This window comes from Rhinatrema bivittatum, chromosome 1, assembly GCF_901001135.1.
Source record: "Rhinatrema bivittatum chromosome 1, aRhiBiv1.1, whole genome shotgun sequence".
Lineage (NCBI taxonomy): Eukaryota > Metazoa > Chordata > Amphibia > Gymnophiona > Rhinatrematidae > Rhinatrema > Rhinatrema bivittatum.
The window spans coordinates 120,404,637-120,431,081 of record NC_042615.1 but is presented as its reverse complement, the minus strand read 5'-3'; positions in this window follow the sequence as shown (position 1 = coordinate 120,431,081).

Here is a 26,445-nt window from a genome sequence, read left to right as displayed (position 1 = left end):
CCCGGCCCCCCGGAAGGGGGCGTAGGAGGGGGGGTACTGTTGCGATCCCGGGTCGGCCCCGGGATCGCCGCCTACCCGACCACGGCTCCGGCGTCGGGCCGCATTCCCCAGGCCTCCGGGGACTCCCTCCGCCACGGCCCCGACGTCGGCTGACTTTGCCCGGGCCTGCTGCGTCCTCCTCCGCCTCGTTCCTGCCCCGCCGAAGCAGCCGGCGTTCTTCGGCGGCTGGCCCCGCCCCCTAGACGCGCGCGTCTTTTCTGCCAATTTAAAGGGGCCAGCACGGGAAATCCAGAAGACTGCCTCCGGTGATGTCAGACGCTGCAGGGCTACTTAAGCCCTGCAGTTGCTCTTCTCAAGTGCCTTGCAACGAGGTTCCCAGGTATTCCTGTCTTCAGTTGCTGCATTCCTGCTTCAGTGTCTTCTACTTGGCTCCTGACCCCGGATCGGCTTGCAGTGATTCTTGGCTTCTGACCCCGGACTGGTTTACGGTGATTCTTGGCTTCTGACCCCGGACTGGCTTACGGTAATTCCCTGGCTTCTGATCCCGGACCGGCTTACGTTGACTCTCTGGCTTTTGACCCCGGACTGGCTTACGGTGATCCTTTGGTTCCTGACTCTGGACTGGCGAGCGACGACCCTTCAGCACACAACTTTGGACTTCATCTGACCAGGCCCCCGTGGGTCCTCCTAAGTCCCAGCGGCCGGGTCCCTACGGGCTCCTCCTGGGGGGACTCCGGCTTCCAGGGTGAATCTCCTAAGTCCCAGCGGCCGAACTCCTACGAGCTCCTCTCGGAGGAGGATCGGCTTCCAGGGCGAAGATCTTCTCACCACAGTGCCAGTGCCACCATCTCCTTCTTCCTCGCCAAAGCTCTTGGTCGCATAGGGCTCCCAGAGTTCCACCTTCGGCCAGCCACCAGTCTGTCCTTGCCGCCTCCCGGTCGGGACCTCTGCTGTAACCACCTTCAGCAACTCTTCTCCTGGTTCCGATCGGCCCAAGGGTCCACGAATCCAACAATCTTTGTATTTGAGATACATGTGTTTCTTTAAAATAATGTAGGAACTACAGATATGTATTCCTTTTTAAATACATTTTTTCAGAATGAAACATATGGCTGTAAACAAAATGGCATTGGCCAGCCATGAGACCAGTGCCATTTTGTTGATATGCATGGTGCTGGTCTCAGGGCCAGCTGACGACATTTTTAACGAGAAAGCAGGAAGAGTTGGAGTAACAGGGAATTGTTCCTGTCCCTTATGCAAATGAAAACTCCCACAGATAGGGTAAGAGGGGGCTATGGGTGTTCCCGCCCTGGCTTATTTTCAGGGGCAAGGGAGACCAAGGAGCCCAGAGAGGCTCCAGTTGGACTTGACTCACCCAGCCTGGGGAGGCCCTAGTCCTGGCCCTGCTCTGGGTTATTGGTGGGGGGCAGGGTTGAGGGGGAGTAGAGAGATCCAGGGATACCTCAGGACCTGAGGAAGAAGCAGGGATCCTGTGGAGGCCTCTTTTTTTGTTGTTGCTTTTGTGTGTGCATTTTACTTCGGCAAGTACACTGATTTTATTTTATTTATTTTATTTTATTTACGATTTTTATATACCGATGTTCATTTCAAAAAGAGATATCACATCGGTTTACAATAAGGTACAATAGGTAATTCACTATCCCCTAAAAGGGCTTACAATCTAAAATTTTTGTACCTGAGGCTAAGAGATTACAAAAATAAAATCATCAAAATCAAAGTTCTTAACAATTAAGCAAAAGGTATAACAAGGAGCATATTAAACAAATAACACAAAGGGGTGCACAAAGGGGAGTGCCCCTTTGTCGTACCCCTTCGGCGCGTGGCACCTGTTGGCTTGACGCCTTTCAAACTGCCCGGATCCGTGTGCGATGATGTCAGGGGAGGGGGCGGGTCTCAGAATCATGGCTTTCCCCACAGAAATCTCTTCTCAGTTTCAAAGGCAGTTTTTTCAATTTTTTTTTGTCTTTTTACCTTGGATGTTAGCTGTTACAATTAAAATGAATTAAACATTATATGAACAAAAAACAAATTTTCTCCTTCTCCCCTCATAAAATGAAAAAAAAAAAAACCCCAAAATGAAAATGTGTGCACAAACCTGTTTATGAACTTATCTATGTAATAGAAAGTTGATACAGAACTTTCAGAATTCTAGACTCTAGAAGAAGCACACTACAAGATTTCATGAGCACATTCTACCTAGATCAATTACCTGTGTGAAGTCTGCCTACTGTTTCACTTTCCTGAAATTTGCATCACATGCTGACCTATTGTATCAGTTCCATTCTTAGGCAACACAACAACCCTGTTATCATTGCACCATGATTTAAATTAGAGAATATAATCCCGCATCATTTCAGGAAAATCATTTCTCACCCTGGTAACATTTTTTTCCCACATAATTTTAGTTTGAAGAATTTGCAAGTGTTACAAAGGTGGGTGGTAATAATAGAGTCAATTTATTTTTATTATCAGAGAGGCTCATTACAGCTGTTCTGACATTCTGCACCTATAATCTATTTAATTAACAATGCTCTTGTTCTTTATTCCTTTCTTATGCAGATGTAAATCTTTCCTAATAAACTTGAATTTGTTTAAGCCTATATTGTGTCTGATGAAAATTGTAGTTGGCCAGATAATATTGAAAAGTTCTGCAGAGTAAAACAAGGAAAGGTCAAACAATTAACATTAGCATTTAGAATGTAATCTTTTCGCTGCCTAGGTGTTTTCAACCTCGATGGCCATAAGAATTTTGTGTTTCTTTTACAATAAAATGTCTAAACCATAATAATGTATTCTTCCTTCATGCATACCTAGCAAATAGTATATAGAGATAACTTTAAAAAACAAATGTGCACAAGCCCATATTCATGCACAATTATGTGTTAATTTTATTTTGAGTATGTGCATATGCACACTCAAAATATGCATAACTGTAGCGCAAAAGTTGCACATATAGATTGTATTTAAATATGCACATAGATTTCTATTCATATACAAACTTGCACATATATCATACACATGGATGCTTCCACCACATACAACATCCCAGTCTTCCAGTAAGGTCTCATTTAGTGATGCCACCGCAGGATCAGCAGCCAAACTTCATTGCCAGGGACATCATCTGCCCAGGAGTATAGGGTGACTGCTGAAGTTGATGGTACACCAGGAAATTTGCTGCTGCCAGGTGACCTAGAGCACAGTACAGCCTCCTATTTTACCTTCTGAGCACTACTTTCTTTGATGCAAAAAGTTTTATGCTCATAGCAATCCAGTCCTTAGAGGGAAAATTAGCTAAGTCAATCTTTAAAATAATTGCCTAATTCACTAACAGCAATTACAATAAAATATGTGATTGAAAAAAATATTTTCTACAAGAATATTCAAAACTGCTTTGTGCATGAAAATGAAATTAATAAAGAGCAAACGTCTCTTTAAAATAGAAATGAGGAAGAGAGGACCATAATGTCATAAAAGCCAGAGATGATAAGTACCATCATTTTCACAGCAAGAATTTAAGTTACACAAGAACTGGATCTTTAAAATACAAAAACAAACCCTCACCAAATACAAAACAGAAATGTGAAAACAAATACTGTACTAGAAACCACAAGTTCAATGTATTTTGCAGTGCGATGGAAAAACAGAAACATCATCATTCCTCGTATAACATCAAGCAATAAAATCAAGAGATATAAAACATCATTCATAATATTAAAACCATACTAATAAAAAGAATAAATGTCAAAATAGCCAATGAACATCCAATAATTAAAAAAAAAACTTGAATGAATTTGTTCTGAAATTTTCCAAACACCAATACAAAATATTGATGAATAAACATACAATAATTAAAAAATGTTCTAATATTGTCCAAAAAACTCAAAAAAATATTTCATAACAACAGAAACATCAAACTACACCCAATAATTAAAACTGCACCAGAAAAAGAGGAAATGGCTGGACCGACTGCAAGTTAGGCAAGATGGGACTGGAGGTAAGTTAATGATATAGCCATCAGGGAGATTTTCACAAGATTTGTCTATGTCCTGTTTCCATCACTAGCCACACTATTCACCTACCATTCAGCAACACCCTGTCTCTGCCTTGAGGTTAGACAAACCCTCATGCAAACTTACTTTGACCTTGGCATTTCATTGGGTCATGTTACCTTGAAGCATTACTTGAAAGGCACCCTCAAGCCAAGCTGGAAACTCTTCAGGGTTGTCTTACCCACTCCTAAATGTGCTGCATAACGGCCCTTGAAACTTTGATATTTAGACCACAACCTAATGCTAACAACCCCAACAGAGTCTACCACTGAGACAATTGTATAAGCAAGGCACTATCAAGTAAAATATTGTTGAATTGAAGCTTCGTTATTTTAAGGAACCGTTCTATGGCCTTACCACCACCTGTATTACTTAAGTATCCCATAGCTAACACAGCTTTCTGTTGCCTACAGCTCTCACAGAAAAGGAATGCCTTTTAACTGCCTATATGATTGTGCACAACAAATTCTGGCGCTTATGAGCACACAAACAGACACACATTTTCTGTTTTCTTCAAAGCTGACAACTCCTCATCATCAGAGGAAGAGGAGGAGAAAGCGGGTGAAGATGGTGATGAGAACCTGGGCTCCCTCCTGCAATCCATGCCAATGACTAAACTAAACATATAGGGGTTGATTTTAAAACCTGCATGCGTGCGTTCATGTGCGCATGGTTCTCGGCGCATGCACATTGATGCATTTTATAACATGCGCGTCAGCGCGTGCATATTATAAAATACAATTCCTGCATGCACATGAGCCAGATTTGAATGACCACGTGCACATGTGCGGGCGGGTGGCCTCTACCATGCGCAATGGGGTGGATTTTAGAAAATAAAATGCGGCGACGTGAGTAGAGTTTTCCCAGTTTCCTCTCAGTCCACTCCAATTAAGGAGCAGGCGGGGAGGGAACTTCCCTATCCCTCTACTAACCCTTCTTCCCTTTTTTCCTCTCCTTGACCCCTAAACTAACCCTATGTACTCTAGAATTTTTTGCTTTGTAACTTACCCACGCCTCCAAGCTGATGTAATGTCCGCTGTCCTGGATGGCCCCCACCCCATCCCTCCCGACCCAGACCATGCCCCCGGCCCGCCCCTTTGAAACAGGCCAACACTTCTACACATACCGGAAGATACACGCGTGGCTGGGCCATTTTTAAAATACACTTGGCACGTGCAAGGCCTAGCCACACACGTATCCCCTGGTTTTAGCGCACACAGCGCTTTGAAAACTTGGGCAATAGTTCTCAAACACCTACCTTTCAAAGGATATCTGCCTGCTAGAAGACTGTTAGCCTTGTGTTCTACAAGACATCAAGGATCATGTGCTTTTTAAGGACTCTTAGACCATAGCTCCCAGCTGAGAGCAATTAGTCACTCCTCAGTGATTAAATTAGCTGGTCCCTTCACCCACTTCCACCAATGATAAATGGAATGGACTAGAAAACTAAACTGATCTATGGGAATCATCAGAGCTTGGCTAGCAGCTGGAGTTTTGTCTGAAGTGTAACTGTCATTAGCTATTTCCATTCATACTGATTTAAGAGGACAAATGATTGGTAGGGCAGAAGAAATGAAAGAGTCTGAATAGAACATCTGGGTGGATACGAGACACAAATCACATATATACATATTTAATGAAACTATCAATAAACCCCAACAAAACTGAATTAATCTGGCTGAGCTGAAACCCATCTAAATCTATTCCACCAGGGACTGACCTCAGAAATTGCCAATTAACCCCATCAACTCAAGTGAGAGATCTAGGACTTCAAATTGATGAAAACTTAACGATGAAAACCCATATTAGCAAACTGATCAAATCTGGTTTCTACAAGTTATGAATCCTGAGCAGATTGAAACCTCTTCTAAACTCAACAGATTTCAGAACGGTTTTACAATCTCTAATATTCTCTAACCTTGATTTATTTGTTTATTTATTTATTTGATATACCATCAATCTGTAGACAATCTAAGAACATAAGAACATAAGAACATGCCATACTGGGTCAGACCAAGGGTCCATCAAGCCCAGTATCCTGTTTCTAATGGTGTACAATTAAGAAAAATACAAAAATTTAGTATTACTGTAATTCTCTACTTCTGAGTATCCCATCCAGTCACCTAAAACCTCTTCAGCTATTTCAAAATGTTGCAGCTAGACTATTGCCTGGAAAATAGAAATATGACCACATCACCTCAACACTGATCACTCTGCATTGGCTCCCTGTGCAATTAAGAATAATCTACAAAGTATTCACCATAATTTTCAATAACATGAGTCCGAATACAATCTGTTATTCACGAACACTCAGGTCACAAAGTAAAGGCCTCATAGAAATCCCCACTATAAAAACCTCTCATCTCACAAATGGAATCCAAGATGGTGGATCTGAGTAGATGCTTTTGAGCTAGTCGCCGTCGGACCCTATTCTATTGACTGATGCTGCACTCCACGAGGAAACTCCGCGCCCAGGAGTATGAGTCCTTGACCCCCTCCCCCTTACCTGTGGGACCTATGGATGCTTGTGTAGTCCAGGAGGTCATTGCTCCAGGAGTTGGCTCGTGGTGAGGTGAGTGGGAAGAAGTGGAACCTGCCACCCTGCAGGAGCTTCAAACAAATTGCCACAATATATGCCATTGAATTGTCTATTGGATATTCACGAATAAGTGCACTTTATGGGGCGGATTTTAAATGCCCTGCGCACGTGAATCCGGGCGGATTTATGCGCGCAGGGCCCTCGCGCGCTGGCGCGCCTATTTTGCATAGGCTGCCGGGACGCGCGTAAGTCCCGGGGCTTTTTAAATGGGGCGGGAGAGGGCATGTCGGGGGGACATGGCCGAATGACACGGCGTTTCAGGGGCGTGACGCGGCATTTTGGGGGCCGTGACGCGGGCGTGGTTTCGGCCCGGGGGCTTTCCGGTGGCGTGGCCATGGCCTCCGGACCAGCCCCAGGGACCGGAACACGGACAGGGCAGCCGGCCGATGCGCGCAGATTTACGTCTGCTTTTCGCAGGCGTAAATCGTGCGATAAAGGTAAGGGGGGGGTTTAGATAGGGCCGGGAGGGGGGGTTAGGTAGGGGAAGGGAGGGGAAGGGAGGGGAAGGTGGGGGGAGGGCGAAGGAAAATTTCCTCCGAGGCCGCTCCGAAATCGGAGCGGCCTCGGAGGGAACAGCGCGCGCTGGGCTCGACGCGCACAGGTTGCACAAATATGCACCCTCTTGCGCGCGCCGTCCCCGGATTTTATAAGATATGCGTGGCTACGCCTGGTGCGCGTGGCTACGCCTGGTGCGCAAACAAAAGTACACGATCGCGCAATTTTTTAAAATCTACCCTTATGTGCGTAAATCGCTTTTTAAAATTGCTACAATAGTACATTACATTTACTCCTTTTAAAATTGCCTGCAATATGCTTAGTACCATATTTTGATATATGTGGTCCTCTTCCAGTGAAGGTCCTGGACAGTGGACACTTGGACACACAGGGAGAACCAAAGAGCACCCAAGGTCTCCTGATTTCCTGGGGTTTCTAGACAGGGTGAAAAGCTGAGTATTGTTAGCCGTAATGCATTTGTAAACACTGAGACTTTCTAGCTTCTTATTCAAACTCTGCAATTATACAAACTGTACCCCTAAGGTATGGGAGAAGCTTTTTTGATTGATGGCTTGGAAATAAATGTCTAATCAGGAACATTTCCTGCACTGTATTGTATCAGTATCTGCACACAGAAATACAAGACCCACTCTCTTGTCACTTCCAAACCCAGAACACTGGACAGGTCTTTGGAACAGCTACCTTTCACCCTGGCTGTCCCCCATTAGGTGAAAAGATGAAAATTAGCTGCAATCTTATTCTCCAATGTCATATTCACTCACCATACTCTCTAGGGCAGCTTTTACTGGATTCAAACTCAGACTCTGTTGACCGCTCCTTGCCAGGATGCCATTCCTATTGCATCTCCCTTGACACTACTCTTCTGCTTGTTGGATCTTCTTTCTCTCATCCCTCTTCTATGCGTCCCATAAATTCTTACCTGGAAAGCTTCTCCTCTACTCTCTTCTGAGCCTCCTCTATGAAGATACCCTCTCTATGCTGGCACTCAGGGAACACATTCTACCCAATTGGCAAATGCAGCACCTCCTTTGCAAACTGACACTATACTGACAACTGACAGGCTAGGCCTCATGAAACTAAAGGCACCTACAGGATGTTAGTAAGGGAATGAGAAATCTTTTAAGGGTTCACAACCCTTTACATATAGAAATGTTCTGTGTTGAGTATTATTTGGTGCACAATGCAGAACTCAGAATGGAGATGCATGGCCTCCATGATGTTGTGAGGGAGGAAATGCAAAGCCGCAGGAATGTTGTGAGGGAGGAGATGCAGGCATATAGCATAAGCTACAGGGTATTTGTCAGGTAATGGATGCCCAGATTGTAGTGTAGAGGATAATATTGCAGAAGATGCCCCCTGGCAACCACAGCTCCCACCAGTTCCCTTCTGTGTGATGCTACTCTGGATGTAGCCACCAACAGCTTTTTGCTGCACCACCAGGCTGGATGGCACCTCCCCAGACTGGAGCTTCATCTGTGCCATTGCCTGCTCCATCTTTTCTTCCACCACCACACATCATGCTACCACCTCCTTTAATGTTACCACCACCTCCTCTCATGCAGCCTGCACTATCACCACCACCACCAGATAGAGATGATCTCACCTTTCCAAGGGACCAGGTGGATGAGAAGACAAGACCCACCATGTCTACCAGCCTATCTTTTCAACTAACTCAAAGCCCTGCAGGTCCCTCCAGCAGCTAAGATGATGATTACTGCATCCAGGTTCAGTGCCTTCTGAAAGCAGAGTTAGCTGAGACAAGGCACCGCTTCAGAGCAGCACCAGAATCGGGCAATGGAAGGCAGTGGAGCTTCTCTTTCCCTGAAAAAGAGGGCAGTCAAGGAGCACTAACTTTATATAGTCATCACATAGAGAACACCATATAAAGAAATACATATTCACCTTCTAAAATGTCTTTGTATCAGAGTGCTCCTTTCCTCTATAGCCCACTGTTGACTCATACAATGTAACTCCTGCAATTCCTCCTGACTCTGCTCCTCTTCCTCTTTCTCCTCCTCCTTCTCTTCACCTGGATTTTCTTCCAGTCCCTCTGCAATAGGTATGCATCTAGTTTTGGCTAGATTATGTAGCATATTTTAGGCTAGAAAAATCTCATAGACTTAAACTGGGATGTAGAGAGGTGATCCTCCAGATCTATCCAGATAGCAGAAACATGTTTTGAGTAGGCCAAAGGGTCTCCTAATGACTGCCCTGGTCTACCAGTTGCACTGAGCCTCTGTTGTGGGTTAGCTAGTAGGTTGAAGAGCCATGTTTTTAGTGGATATCCTCTATCACCTGTAAGGGAGAAGGAAGAAAAGAACAGAATTAGAAATGCTTTAGGATTGGGCAGCAGGGCAGTTCACAGGATACGAATAGAGCATGCAATAATAGGGAATAGGGATGCAATAACAGAAGGTTAACTGGTGTGTTTGGGTTGTGATAAGTGCATTCTTACCTAGAAGCCAGCACCTGGTTATATGTCCTTCCTGAAAGCGGTTATGAATTCCTGACTACGAGAGGATGTAGGCATTGTAAGTGGATCCCCCCCGAAACCTGGGCATGACATCCAGAATGATGCCCTTGGCATCGCAGACCTCCTGCATTTTGAGGGTGTGGAAACCCTTGTGGTTGTGGTAGGTGGCCTTGTCTGCTCTTGGTGCAATTATCAGTATGTGAGTAATTTGATAGAAATCAGTCATTATTTGATGTTGCTGCTATCTTATCAGAGGGAAGGATATATAGTGTTGCATTTTCCTGAGCAATGCAGCCAAGACCTGATCTATACACATAGATGTGGCAGACTGGCTGGTTCCAGCCATGACCCCAAGCGGTGTCTGAAAGGTACCAGTGATGAAAAATGCCAGGGTGATAGTGATCTTGACATAAACTGGGAAGGCATGACCCCTTCAGGTGGCTGGTTGCAGGTCCTGCTCTAACTGCTGGCATAGATATAGTATGATTTCCTTGTTGAACCAGAACCTGTGCATGACTTGCGCCTTAGACAGATCCAAAACTGTGTCCTAGTCCTGTATACTCTCTGTAAGGGGGTGCATCCTCCTCCTCTGTTTTCTCTCCCTCTGCATCCATTGTGGCCAGAATATCACGAGAGCCATTTGAGTTATATTAAAAAGGGACTCTCCACCACAGACTCATAACTCCCAGTATGTCCTAGGAACACACACCCCCCCCCCCCCTCCCCTTTAAAGCTCTGTATGTCTCAGTTCCCCTGAATCTTTTACACTAACCCCCAGTATAAACCTGTATGCTCCAGTTAGCATCCAGTATGGCCCAGTCTATCCCAGATATCCTCCCACTCACTCTCCCAGTATGATCAAATCTATCCCTGTGACCTGTATGCCTCAGGTATGTCCCAATTTGGCTCCAGTAAGCCTTAATCTGTTGCAGGTACACTCTCTAGCCTGCGCCTGTACCACTCATCCAGAGAAGCCAACCTGCCAAACGCCAGGATCAAAATCAAAATGAAAGTTGGCACTTGTGTGTGTAAATTTATTTATTATTTATTTATTTAATGTCTCTTATATACCGATGTCCGTTCGCACATCGCATCAGTTCACAGTAAAACATGAACTTTATGGGCGAAGCCCTTACAAAGAACAGATACATACAGTTAACTTTAGGGCGTAGCCCTTAACAAAACCAGGGAAGCAGTACACTGGAGGGGGGTATTGATTTACATACTATAACCTATATATATGTATATAAATATATATATATATATATATATATATATAAATAACTATAAACATAAAATTATAACAGTTCAAAGTACCTAAATGAACAGCAGTAAATGAACATGCACAAGTTAGATGACATTCTCATGTATGTTGCTTTTAAAATATCTCATTACATGCATACGTACTAACCCTATCCTGGCATGCCCTAACATGCCCCTTTTTTGTGCATGTATGCATACGCATATGTGCATGCCAATGTGACCCCTTTTAAAATATGTATTGCATGTTCATGGGCCACATATATGAGTGCATGGCCTTTTTTTTACGCATAAGCATTTGAAAATTCACCTTACATTTTTTAAGATAAAGATTTTCTTTGGATGCAATTCTTTATAGCTATCTGAGCTCTTTTAACCCTAAACTCTGTTAAACTTGAGCACATATATAGAATTACAGAGGCTCATGTTCATCAGTACAGGGAGCGGGATATTACAATACTGTTTTTATTATGATTTATATTCTACCTTTCATAATACTTCAAAGTGGATTACATTCAGGTAATGGCCTGATTTACTAAGGCTTTTCTCCCATTCTGTCTCTATGGGAAACATGCTTAGTCAATGAGGCCCTAAGTTTGTTCATGAGGCAATGAAGGATGTCATAAGGAGTGTCAGCAAGATTTGACCCATAGCTTCCCTAGTTTGCAGCCCACTGCTCTAACCACTGGGCTACTCCTGCCCTCCATCTGAGTGACTTCAGACAAGAAATTCAGTAGGACTTCCCTGAGTAAATTTGCACTGAATATACTTGCCTCAGGTTACCCAGGTAACTTTAGGTCAGCGTTTTCTCCAACCAAACGTATCCAAGTAAGTTTACCTGAGTTGTGCTCAAAACTGATACTACCCAGCTAAAGTTAAACCCTGTCCTAGGAGCAACATCATCCTTCCTCTTTTTACCAGATAGAATCTTTTTTTTTTTCCTTTCCTTTTATTGAAATGTATAATTATAACCCAAGAAGCCTTGTTACAGCATAACTGAGAGCATATAATAGTGCATTTAAAGCAATATAACATCATGGGAAAAAATATAAATGAACCCCTCATATCAAAAGGAAATGAAGAGGGGGTGATGACAATATCCATCATGAACAAGTATAAAAAAAAGGAAAATAAGAAAGTAAAAGAAAATATGAGAGGAACAACTTCATAAACTATAAAAGCCGTTGCCTACATGAGAGAACTAACCATTGCTGTTTGAGTGTCTAGGTAAAATCTCAATTGAGATGTCTCAGAATATCGCATTTTGTATTAAGATATTTCACGATAAATTTACAGGGATAACAAACCATAACATGTGCGCCCAGAGCCAGGACTTTCTGACCCATAGAAAGAAATGATTTCCACGCTCTTGAGTCACTCTGGTACTATCTGGGTAAATCCACATTTTCTATTCTGAAGAAGTTTCAGAACTGAATCATGATCTTGTGGAAAAGCAAAAGAAACCAAAAGTATTCCTCTATTAATTACTTGAGCAATCACTGAGATTTCCATGGGTGGTGAGACAGCACTGCATGGGCTGTGCAGAAATATTAAATGAACATTTTTAACAAAAGAATGAACTGAGCTACAAATAAGCACCCATAAAAAAATAGAGCTGTGTTAATGAGTTTTGGTACTTATGCCTACGAGGTCAAGTAGACCCGATACAATCACAAGAATATTAGGTGGAGTTGCCCTGGGAGGTACTAATTTGAAATGAGTGATGGCTAGTTCCCTTGAGTTTTCTGGAGCTTTATAGACATAACTGAAATTTAACCAGGTACTAATCTGAACTGAACTGTAGCTATTTCCCATGAGTTTTCCACAATGCTTGAGTCCGGGATCCTGCAGAGGTGTGTCCTAAGGAGTGACACCAACTGAAGGTTTAGGCCGTTACAGTTGGCCTGTTGTGAACTTAGCAACATATTAAATGACAGCAGGTAAAGGCCAAAATAACCCATTCAGTCTACCCAGCAAGGTGTTCAGTGTTGTAACTGCTTCTCTATGGAGACTACCCTCTTAACTTTTTGTTTAGGGCAGTAGCTGTCGCTCCATGCAGATTACCCCCTCACCTTTTTTGTCAGGGTTGTAACCACTGCTGGGTGCATTCAGAAAAGATACCACGTTACCTCAATGCTTCATTTCCAACCACTTGCCACTAGGGATCCTCTGTGTTTACCCTGTGCCCTTTTGAATTCCACTACAGTTTTGGTCTTCATGACCTCCTCCAGGAGGACATTCCAGGCAACCACTACCCTTTCCATGAATAAATATTTCCTGGTTTTTTTTCTTATACCCTCCTGAAAATTCATGTCATGACCTCTAGTTATATAGCTTCCTTTCCATTGGTATAGATTTGTCTCTTGTTCATGTTTAATATCTTTCAAATATTTAAACTTTGTTTCACATCTCTCCTGTCTCTCCTCTACTCTATGATATACAGATTTAGGTCCTCAAGTCTCCTCTCATAAGTATTCTGGTGCAGACCCAATACTATTATGGTTGACTTTCTCAGAACTACTTCTAACCTCCCCTATCTTTATTTATTTAGTTGTTTATTTAGTTATTTTGTATATTTAGCTCACGCCTTTTCATTGTAGCATAAGGCGAGTTACATTCAGGTACTATAGTTATTTTCCCTGTCCCCACAGGGCTCACTATCGTTTTTGAGATATGGCTCCAGAACTGAAAACAGTATTTTAGGTGATGCCTCACCATTGATTTGTACAGGAGCATTATCTCCTCCTTTTTCCTGCTATTTATGCCTCTCTCTATCTAGCCTTGCATTCTTCTGAACCTAGACATCATTCTGTCATACTGCTTCACCTCCTTCACATTATCAGATAATTTCATGTTTGAATTTTTTGTATTTTTTAATCTGTGTTTTGCATTTTGTTGTAAATTGTTTAGGAAGATATTTTCTGTTAGGCAATAAATACAATATTTTTAAATAAATACATTTTCATTCTGACATCTCCCTTCAGGGTGTGCAGAGGAACCGCATACGTTACATTCGGTATTCGTATTCGTCAGGGGGCAGATACGTTGCATTTGGCAAAGGGGGCCCCCGATCCGTTCATGTGTTCCATTCTTATTTGTTTCCAGGCTAAAATTTAATTAACTACAATCCCCCACCCTCCTGACCCCCCCAAGACTTGCCAAAACTCCCTGGTGGTCCAGCAGGAGTCTGGGAGCCATCTACTGCACTCACGCCGTCGGCTGCCGGTATTCAAAATGGCGCCAATAGCCTTTGCCCTTACTATGTCACAGGGGCTACCGGTGCCATTGGTCGGCCCCTGTCACATGGTAGGAGCAATGGACAGCTGGAGCCATCTTGTGCTCTTATCATGTGACAGGGGCCAACCAATGGCACCAGTAGCCCCTGTGACATAGTAAGGGCAAAGGCTATCGGCGCAATTTTGATTACTGGCAGCCGACGGCCCGAGTGCAGGAGATCGCTCCCTGATCCCCGCTGGACCACTAGGGACTTTTGGCAAGTCTTGGGGGGGGGGTCAGGAGGGTGGGGATTTTGTTTAAATTTGCTCCTTTAGACGGCCGAATAATTTGGTGAAGATTTGTTGTATTTGTGGGAAATCGCGATACATTTCGCGATGTAACGAATACCACGAATATGGCCCTATACGTTGCGATTTGCCAATATGTTGCAAATGAATGCACACCCTTAGCTCATCAGTCTCTAACCTCCTATTGCATACATCTCTGTTGGATTTCATCACTCCAAATGCACAACTCTGAACATTTTGGCATTGAATCTTAATTGCCAAGTCTTTGATCACTCCTCAAAGCCATTCCTCCTGCCTGTTTTATGCATTTCTTTTTGGTGTGTAATTTTGCCTCAGTCTCTTAGCAGAACTGAGGATGTTGCCCGTACCACCACTCACTAGAAACACAAACAAAACTCCTTGGCCACAGAAGCACAGAAAGCCAAAGGATTAATGTTTCTTGGGATCCTACCATAAATTCAAAAGGAGCCAGAGGTACCGTATCACAAAAAGGTGAGTCAAGTCTCAGGGATTGGGGAGAAGTGTTAGAAGTCTAACACTAAAACTAAACTTCCAAATGCTGCATCCTATGTATTATAAAACAGGGTTGAACCAATGAATTAATGAAGAGTTGTCAGCAAATAAAAGATCTTTATCTACTTTCTATTCTTTATTACTATTACTTTATTATGAAATGCCATGCTGACATGTAGTGACGAGTAAAGTTAAAAATGTTCCCTCTTTTTTCAGAGTAGAGTATTATAAATGTTTCCTAATTCATAAAATTAGCTCTGCCATGTCTATTTAAAAATATCCCAAATAGTGGTTCACTTTCAAATTTGCTTTTATGGCAATCTAATAAAAGTGCATTTTGTAAAACCCTTTTTAGTTTCTTCCATCCTTGCCAGTCAGGGAAATTGGTGTATTTGGGAGACCTTTCTATTCCAAAAGAAAAGAACAAATATAAGAGAGCAAGTACTTACCTCCTACTTTAAATCTAATTAACTACTTACTAGGGATGTGCATACATTTTTAACAAATGAAAAAAATGCAAATACTGATGTCATTTTCAGTTTGTCCCACCACCCTCCCATCTGGTAACATCCTACCCAAGGCAAGGCCTAACTGACCAGCCTTCCCAGGGCCCCTCCCATCCTTCTGTAAAAATCTGCCGGGATCAGAGGCCTATCTGCCCAACCACACACATATATCCTTCCTGAGCGTCGGCTAAAAGCAATGCTAAGGGCAGAAGCAAAGCCCACTCGCTCCTGGCTTGACAGCTGGACTTTAAAAATGGTGCTGGTTGCATGGAGAATGGTGCCAAAGTGATGTCACTTCAGCTCTTGTCTCTGGTTCAGCCAGCACCGTTGAGTTGTACAGCTGGCAGCACCAAAGACAGGTGCCAAAGTATTGTCACGCTGGTGCTCTACTCCAGGCGGCCGATGTCCTTTTAAAGATCCAGCTGCCAGGACATGTGTGAGTGGGATTTGCTCCTGCCCTTAGCATTGCTTTTAACTAAACCTGCAGGAAAGGGGTAAGCTGAGGCGCGGGAGGGGGGCACATTTTTATGAGAGGAAAGGAGGGTGAGGGTTGTAGGGGCTCAGCCCAGCCATGTCGGCTTGGGCCTCAGGTAGGATTCTAAAGCAAGGGGGAGAGTGTCTAGAGGGGTGCAGGAGATCCTTTTTTTTATTGTTATTGTTGATTTGGGGAGTTTGTGGGTTTAATATTTTTTTTATTTGGTTCACCTTAAATTCCATTCCTACAGTGAAAGAGAGAAAGCAGGTAAATGAAGGGAAGGTCCCAGGCAAAAAACATTAATACAGAAAAAATTAACATAAAGGGCCTGATTTTAAAAAGCATTTACATGCGTAAAACTGGGTTTTACGCATGTAAATGCACTTTACTCGAGTAAGTGGGCTTTTGAAAATTGCTACAATATATGCCATTGAATCGTCCATAGGATTTACTCGCATAAGTGCACTTTACATGAGTAAATGGCTTTTGAAAATTGCTACAATAGTAGTTACATTTATGCACGTAACTCCTTTGAAAATTACCCCCAAAGTGTAACAGAATATTAATGAATGTAACAATACTATAGCCAGTGACATCCTACCATAAGGCAAGGAAGATATCAGAAAATATCAGTAGGGTTTGAGCTAGAAGCAGCCAGGAGATGAAGGACCAGATTCCTAGCAACAAAGAGACAACCAGGGAACTAGAAGTAAACAGGGCCAGGAACCATAAGAGACCAAGAAGGGAGAAGATGGCTACCCTACCATAAGGATACTATTGGCCAAATAGGGTTGCCAACTGGTTCCAGAGTTTTGAGGACAGGCTGATCAAGTCCTGGTTTTACCGCATTACATGCAAGGACTTGTAGTTCTGACTTCCCTATTTCATTCTCTTATATAAACAAAACTACAAGTTCCTGCATCAATGCAGTAAAAAAAAAACAAAAACTGGATCAACCTGTCCTGAAAATCTTCAGCCAGTTCACAATGCTTTGGCCAAAGCCAGAATAAAAGGTGGTTGCTGGGAACAGGATGTTTTTCGCAGCAATCAGAAGGCTACCCAAGCTCTCTGGTAAAGTGAAGCTATTTATTTATTTACTTATGTCAAATGACCCTGCTACAGAGAAGCTCTGCTACATACTTGAAGTTCCAGTTCTTGCTTTATTTTAGTCTGTCAAGTGCCTAGCTCAGTTCTAGCCTTTGCATCAAGCTGTAGTTCCACTATCTGTGCCAAGCTCCAGCTCTGGTTTCCTATACCAGAGACCCTAGTTCTGGTTCTAAGTGCCAAGTCCAAGTCCCCATTTCTGTATCTGCTTTGAGTTTCAGTACCAGTCACTTCTTAATGTCCCCAATTCCAGTCTCTGCTTGGAGCTGCAGTTCTAGCCACCAGCTCCAGGCTCCCAGTGTTAGAGCCGCCGGCTGCGGCAGCCCGCGGCAGGGGCCGGGTATCATGGCCGCCGACCACGGCGGGCCGCAGCCAGGGAAAGGCTGAACGGCTGCGGTGAAGATAACCTACCTGAAGCGTCGGGCTTCGCTGAGGGCTCCTGCGGCGGCAGGTAGTTCTCTCTGGTTCCCTTCTTGCGGCCGCTGCTGCTGCTGCCTGGTCCTGCTGCATGGTTCCTCTCGGCTGGGCTGGCTCCTCCCACTTTTGCTCTACTAGAGCCACGCGCGTGGCTGATGAGAATTCTTAAAGGAGCCATGACAGGAAATTGTCATGGCTCCTCCTGAGACTCCTCCCTTGACTTCCTGCATTTAAGGCAAGGTCTGATCCTCAGACCTTGCCTTGGTATCAAGGTTCCTGGCTGGGTATTGTCCCGAGCTTCTTGTTCCTGGTTCTTCGTCTCGCTTCCTTCCTCCGTTAGACTGACTCTTGGCTTTGACTTCTAGACCAGCGTTCATGTTCTCCTTGGCTTGATCCTGTACAGCTTGCGACCCTTCTCCTGATTTCTCCTGGACTGGCTTCGGACCCTTCTCCTGCTTTGATCTTGGACTGGATTTCGACCCTTCTTGTGTACCGAACCCGTGGACTGGCTCTGGACTACTCTGAGACTCCGTACTCAAGACTACTATGACCTGCTGGAGGCGCCAGCCATATGGAACCCACGACCCGCAGGAGGCGCCTGCATCCAGACCTTTCTTCAGTCTTCGGAGATGTCTCCTAAGTCCCAGTGGCTGGGTCCCTACGGGCTTCTCCTGGGGGGATCTCGAGCTTCCAGGGCGAAGTCTTCAGTCAACAGCTACAGTCTTCGGCCTCACCCTTCGACGGTAGAGACCTAAGAGGATTGTTTCCCTCTTAGGTAGCGCTGACTCTACCTCGGAACAGGGGTCCACCTTCTGATTCACAGCACTCAGTTCCTGCTTTACATTCAGGCTTCAGCTACCAGCTTCAACTCCAAGTTCTGGTTCCAGATCTGAGACCCAGCTTCAGCTTCACATTTCAACTTTTGTTCCAGGTTAATTCTTGCAGAGACTCCAGGTCCTGCTCCAAATTCTGGTTCCGGTTTCTAGCATCAGCACACCAGGACTCATCCCCCTGTCATAACACTATAATCCTACCCATGAGTACCTGGTGTGGATAGAGAACCTGACATTAGGAATGCAAAACTTGCTGAAGAACATGAGTGCAGATAAAAACTCAAATTACTGACTAAATTCCACTTACCACCTTCCCCTCAGTAAGATACTGCACACATAAAATACACAACTGACACCTGTTACTATAAATGCATAATTAACAGATGGCATACCTATGGATAATGGGCCTGATTTTAAAAAGGTTTTACTCGAGTAAATGCACTTTACTTGAGTAAGTGGGCTTTTGAAAATTGCTATAATATATGCCATTGAATTGTCCATAGGATTTACTTGTGTAAGTGCACTTTACTCCAGTAAATGGCTTTTGAAAATTGCTACAATAGTAGTTACATTTACATGTGTAACTCCTTTTGAAAATTACCCCCAATATGTATAAACATGCAACATCTCAGCTGCACTCACATACATGAAGCAGACAAAGCAACCATTCTGTATCGTGAGCTGTAGAAAGAATATGAATTTATATTTACAAAATGAACACATGCATCCTTACTCACCCTTAGTGGTGCAAAGTGTCCTCCTTGATTTTCCTGCAGCAACCAGAGGAGCATGCAAATGTCACAAAGGACAGGTTGATTGTTTGTCTCACATTATTCTAGAAAACAAAAGCAAGGAAAATACATTACTCTACAAATATCCATATCTTATATTCTGCTGCATGTTATTTAAACATGAGCTGTAATCATAGACTATCAAACAACTATGAACAGATGAGGCACTTCACCTAGAGATTACCAGCTCTTTCCCACTATTTATATTTCATTCACAGTTGCATCAAATATAACAAGAGAAAGTATTTATTGGGATGGGCAAAGACTCTCTTGTAGTCCATATGGTATACCTGGAGCACTAGCTGAATACTGATCAGCAGCTTTGAATCTTATGGAAAGTCACACTGGTCCCGTTAATGTCATCACTTCTAAAGCTTAGTCAGGAAAAGTTTTATCATGGGCATAACTTAGGACTATAAACGCAGTAATGCAGAGTCATATAAAAGCCCTTGTCCATTTCACACAGTCAATGCCGTAAATTATTTGAGTAAAGGTCTTCAAATATAAAAAAAAAAAAAAGAGTAGGATGTGTTTTCTGACTTCTTAATCACTTGGTGGATGTGTATACGTGAGGAGAAGCAGCTGACCCCCTTGTGGTCTTCTTTTGCTGAGAATAGCCTCATGTAATGACCCTTTGGGTTCATTACTAATAGTGCCCTTAATTTAAACTAGGGATAGTGAGGCTAGTGGGAGGCAGCATTCATATACACCCCCTCCTTTTGAGGGTGTTGGAATGGCCATCCCCCTGGGAAGAAATAAATACAGCTCTCTTCAGAGAGCTCGGAGGGCAGTTTTGGAAGTTAGAGTAGGTTTGGAGCTTTGGCTTTGTTGATTTTTGGCCTATCCTGGGATTTAAGTACCACCTGCTTGTAGTCTTTGGGCCAGGTCGTGGGAGCATCTCTTTCAATCCACTGGCTGGCTGGGTTTGTTCTCAGGTTGTTTTATGAGATCTTAATATTTTTCTTTGTATGAAGCCTGTAGGGAATCCTCTTTTTGAGGGGAGTCCAAGATAGGGAAGCTCTGCCCCTCTGCAATCTCTTGGAGGACAGGGGGGAATGGTGGCGACCTGCAGCAGTGTCTGCCCCTTCTTCCTGCCCTGATAAGGAACATCGGAAGCTGCGCATTTCAAGGGATCCCTTTCCATCTTGGGATTCAAGAAAGCGAGTGAGATCGGGAAGGACCAAGGTGAACTGTGAGTAACACCAGAATTATATCTGAGTACCCTCACTTGGACTCTTCACCCCTGAGAGAGAGACAATTGGGATTTTGTGACAGGCCAGCTGGAAGGGGGTTTCTGTCCAAACAAGGATGTCCTTGCCCACTTGGGAACCTCAATAATTAAAGCCATGGAGAGTGTTTCCCTTGTCCCTGGTCCAAGATAAAGAGACCTTTGCACAGAGAAAGAACTGTAACAGCACCTGTGGGGGAAAAAAAGTGTTTATTTGCCATTGGACCAGTAATCATTCAAAGAACATTTCCAGTAAAGATTGATTTTCAACACTTACCTTGAGTCTTCAGAGTTGGGTTTGTTTGTGGTTTTTTTGGGAAGGGGGGGGGGGGGCGCTTACAGCATCCACAGCGTGGGGAAAAAGTAAACCTTTCCCAGGGAAACAAAAAGTAAAGTCACCCCAGTCATTCTGGGTCTTGAAAGGAGTTTTCTTTCCCCCCCCCCCAAAAAAAAAACAAAGAATCCTAGCCCTGGGAGTAAGAGAGTCAGTGAGAGAGCTAGCCTGTGAGTGCATTCAGTCCCAAGAGACCAAAAATCTTTTCTGGCCTCATCAGAGTACAGTCAGCTCCCTGGGATAGGGTTACACTTATTTATTTTATTTATTTGTGATTTTTCTATGCCGACATTCATTTAGTGAAAAATATCACATCGGTTTACATTTGATAATAGGAGAGCAATAACAGTACATTCACAAGCATAAAATAGAATGAATAATAGTGCATAACTTAAGCGAATATATGATATTTAGGAACATATGATATTAATTAACAGAAGAAAACAGTAACTTTATAGGCACAAGATAAGGGGGGATAGTAGGAGAGTATAAACAAAAGTTACATGCGATATTAGGTAGCATATGGGATTTAGTAACATATGGTGTTGAGTAAACTGTATATTATCAATAATAATAAGTAACTGTATATTATCCATAAATAAGCAAACAGTATATCGTAAATAAGCAAAACATTATAGTCTGGTGTCTTAATATCTCCATGTCATCCCCAGATAAAATCAGTAATAAAATCAATGTTTGTCAAGTTGCATTTACTTAGCCCACTGAATTTTAAGGCACAAGACTATGCAAGAGCTTTTGATCATATGAAAAATGAGAGGTTATTCCTAATTGTTTTTGACTGCATGCTCTCAATTCCTGGTAGCATCATGATAGGATCTTGTTCACTGTACTTCATCCAGTTCTAGTGTTGATTACCTCAGAAGAGCAATTGCTTGTCAGGAAATTGATATTAAGTGTTGTAAGGAGGCTGATAACTTGATATCTGATGCTGATCTGGGGCCACTCTAAAATGATATGTATTAGGTGTTGATGCAACTTTCATGAAATATATAGGGCCTTAGGGTGCTTTTTATAAAATGATTGTAATATTTTTATTTACCAAAACTGGAAATTAATTTTAGCCTGTAACTGTTTTAGCATTGCAAATTTGGATGAATAAAGTAGGTTATATTTATCATATGATTTTATTTGTTTATTTGAATTTGATAACCTGCCCTTTCATATACTATAAGGCAGATTACAATACATCATATAGAAATCATAATAAATTACTATTAAAAAATAGTGCACAGTAAAAGATAATCCATATAGATCTGTCCTAAACAAAACACAATCTAAGGGTCTTATTTACTAAGAGGTCAATATTCAGTAGGCTGTTTAGTGGGCAACTTATCTGGGTAAAGTTAGCCGGATAGCTTGTCCTGCTAAATATACTTGCTTAAAATTATCCAGCTACATTATGCATAACTCACCACACACATACACCTAAGTAGATGTAGTTAAAGTTATGCCTGTATTTTAGAAACTGAGCAGCGGAACTAACCTCTCTGATGTTGTATCTCTGTGATCTATTTTCAAGATCATTGATCTATTCCATAACAGAGAAAAGATTCCTTTCTATCTTATTCATCTTGGCTCCTGAGGTGGTAAGTGCCATGTCAAGATCCATTATCTTCCCATCCGTTACTTCCAGGTGCTCCGTATTCTCTTCTACAGACTGCATAATTGTGCATCTTTATCCACAGTGCTTTTTAAATGGAGATTAGTGCTTTTTAGTGGAGATTTTTTCTACACAATTTTCCATAAGGGATCTCAAACATTCGTTATCTTGCAAGGCCCAAATTCTCCTCCACAAATACAGAGCCTTCATCAACTTCCACTGACAAAACCTCAGTAATTTTACTCAGCTGTTTACCACTTTTTCCCCTTCAGTTTGCCCATAAAGAAGGGATAGAGTGTTTACTGGCGTCTTTGGAGGCTGACATCAAGCTTTCACAAGTCTGCTTTCTACTACTGGTAAAGAATTAAGTCAGATGAAAGCAGGTGCTCTGCACTGTTACTTCCTTCAAAGCATAACCATAAGTCCCAGACACTGCCATTTGAAGAAAGAGGATCAAAGAAAGATCTATGAAGAACAGCTCTGAGCTTGAGCTCCATGTCTGGATCTGAACATGGGCAAAGGCCCAGGAGTTAAGATCTAGCCTCAAGACTGGGCCCCAGCATCAGGCCTAGTTTTGAGTTGAGGATCTGGCATCAGGACCCGGTCACTGGGTTGGGCCCCGACATTGGGCCTGGGTTCTGGCCGAGGCCTGGGCATCAGGACCCGGGCCTGAGCCATTGCCTAGGATGAGGTCCAGGAATTGGGTCTTGCATAGGGCCTAGGCCAAGTTTGGGGTGACCTACTGTAGCCTAGGCCTTCGCAAGTTTGAGGCCTGGTCCTGATACCTAGGCCCAGGCCAAAGCTTGGGCCTCGCAAAGGTCTAAACCATGGTAGGTCACCCTAATCTCAGCCAAAGCTCTATGCAAGGCCCAAGCTTTGACCTGGGCCTAGGTCTCAACTGTGGATCACCTCCTGACTAGGTAAGTGGGGGCTGGGGAGGATCCTGGCCCCATACTTTTCTGGGTGGGAGGGGGTGGGGCACAAGAGGCCTTGGGATCCCCATTTCTTTTTTTTCTATTTTTTTAATGTTTATTTTGTTATTTTTTAATTGAAACAAACATTACATGAAATGAAATTAAATTTGTGAGGAACACCCCCCCAAAAAAAAACCAAAATAAAATGTTTATGTCTTCCCACCCTTAGTGCATAATAACCCTCAGTTTATGTGTGGAGCAAAGTATTTTATAAAGAAGGCTTATATAAGCGCACATCTCACTTATGAAAATACTTACTTGTACACATATCTCCAAACAGCAGATCACTGAGACCTCCATCAGTTCACCTAGACATTCACCAGTTTACCCATGCCTTCCACCACTTGCTCCAGAGCCCCCACCCAAAAATGGCAGACAAAAGAGAAGTTAAACTTAAGATCTGCGATTTGTTCAGCAGGTGTAAAAGCATGCACACATATCTGATGATACATACATACGCTCTGTTTATAAAATACATAAATGTGCATGTACTTCTGAACCATGCCATAAAATCCCTCTTTCTTCCTGCATGCATTTCCGTGCAGGAGCAGCTGTATGCACGTACTGCTGCAAAATTGTGTGCATAAATCCACTTTGAAAATGTTGTCTACAATCTGCAAGTGAAAAGCACCACGAGACTTTAGCCTATGCAGACAGTTTAAAAACTACCCTCAGAAAGTCTAAGTGATTTCCTCAGTCATCAAATGAGGAATGAAGAGAGGCCAGGAAGATGGGAAATGTGAGGAAACCAGGAGAATCATTTAAGCGGAACATTTCTAAAGAGCTAGGATTGGCAAGAGATAATATTATCAGATTCAGTGCAGAATAATAAAAAAAAATACTATTGATATTCAAGACAGAAAAGAAATGTCTAGATCTTTTGGAGCTTGGGGCATAGCTCTTCAAAGAAAAGGTTCTCTGGCCCTTCACAGTATCTGGAAGTTTAATTCTTCTTTTAAATCTAAAAGGTGTTCTAATACTTTCAAATCTCTCTGGTTATCTAATAAAGTACTATGACACGGAAACCAAACCATCAATTATGGTAGAAGAAAGAGAACTCACAAGTATGAACGTGGGTGCAGCAAATCTTGCTCAGGGCTAACACACCTTTTTAGCATCCTGCTGCTTTCACAGGATGAGGCTTTGCAGAGCACATCTTTTATAGAAGCAATTACTCTACTTTCCCTGTTTCCATTTTTTTTTTCTAACCAGGTGCAGTCTAATGTGCTTCTAAGATACAATGAATCTACAGAGAAACACAGAATGATTTTCACTCCAGATTAATGTAATAAAAAGATACTGCTTTATAGGGAGCACAGCCCTCAAAAGCTAGTCAGAAATGAATTTAGTGCGTCCAATAAAAAGCTGTCAAGGAGTCACATATAATTCATTTGTTAACATTTATTTGTGTGTGTTTTAAAGATACAGTAATTCTTTGCTTTCATTGTCAAGCTTCTCATTCTGTGCCGGAGCCTGTAGCGCAGAAAAAAAAACAAATCTCTCAGGACATCAAGTGCTGCGTTAGTTGCACTGTAAGGTAAAGGATTCTTTTCTTTCCTACGTGTAACCTCTAGGTGGGAAAGCCCAGATATTGGATCCAATGACTCACAATCTAAGTGTGGACCTCGTTTACAAAGTCCTCAAAAGGTGTTCAAATAAATCTGAGTATCCAAAGCTCCCTGTGGAAGAAGCTTAAATTCAAGGCCCGTTTGCATTGGTTAACTATCACATTGCCTCTGCAATCCATCTGTAAACAGCACTGATAATCTTCCATTTCAATAAACAGTAATAAATCAAGCTGGAAGCTCAGTGGTTTCCAACTTCTTTTTACTAATGGCTGATAAGATGAATGAAAAGCTCTTTATAGCTCTTTGATGTTAAATCTAATTGATTTACAATGTTGGAAATTTAATAAATTTGTGACCTTATTCTTCCAGCAAAAACCTTTAGAATTTATGAAAGCCAATTTCTTAATAATTTATCTCCTTCACCTTTCCAATTGATCAGATTGAAAAAAATGTAAGCATTCTCCTAATTTCTCTGTGTTTTAATAGATTCCTCTTGTATATAATGGTTAGAAGTTTAGTCCCAATTTCATAATACAATGAAAAGTCTCAATTAAGAACATAAGAAGTTACCATACTGGGTCAAATCAAGAGTCCATCAAGCCCAGTATCCTGTCTCTAACAGTGGCCAATCCAGGTTACAAGTATCTGGCAAGAACCCAAATTAATTCTCATACCTCTCCTGTAGTCTTCACTATTCCCCTTTAACAGCTTCTGGCAGTAGCAAGATTATCACTGTCCTCCCGAGGGAAGACACCTGGCCAGCAGAAAAAATACTCTTGAATGTTACCTTCACAGCTCCTTCTAACAAGTAACGGATGTGAAACCATTCCTCTGCAAAGCTAGAACTGCTTCCCAGGTCCTTTCCAGGTAAAAGACACGTCTTTCTTTAGATAACCAAAAATAGGAGCCCCTGGTCTCTAGGGTTCTCAGTCCATAAAATACAGACAGAAAAATCGAACTCAAAAGAGCAACCAAATGGGAGAAAGGATGGGTGGGAAAAACTTCCTTCTCTAATAACAAAAGGGTCTCCAAAATTCTGGACCAAAAATAAAGTTAATACACTCTGATTCCATTCCTTTACCCTGGTGTCTGTGAAGAAGACTCCCAGAGTCCTTTCCCAGAAAAAAAATAATCAAAATTCTGGGACGGCAAAGACAGTGCTAATGAAATAAAATCATGCTGGTCACCTATTAACACAGTGAAAACAGTCATAGGCTTGGTGATTTTAAGTATGTTTATTTTAATCAGTACATTTCCTGAAGCTACTTTTATTTCCTCTCTGTAGTCTTGTCTAGATTATAAATTCCACAAAAAAGGGAGTGTCACTTGTATGTATCTGCACAGTGCTGTGTACGTCTAGTGGTGTTAGAGAAATGATAGCCTGGATGCTCAGTGGTAGCACGGTACATTGCCATGTACAGGACTGTTTGATTCCTGAGTCAGGTCTTCCTCTCCCCAGGCCATCCAGCACTGCAGAGACAACATTCACAGATTCCGGTGGAGGGAGTCCCAGTCATCATACAATAGCAACACCTAGTAACTGGATTTTCTGCCTCTGATTACAGGGCTCTGAAAGGAGCATTGATATATAGCCCTGGCCACAGACTGATGACACAATGATTGTGCTGAGTTCATTTAG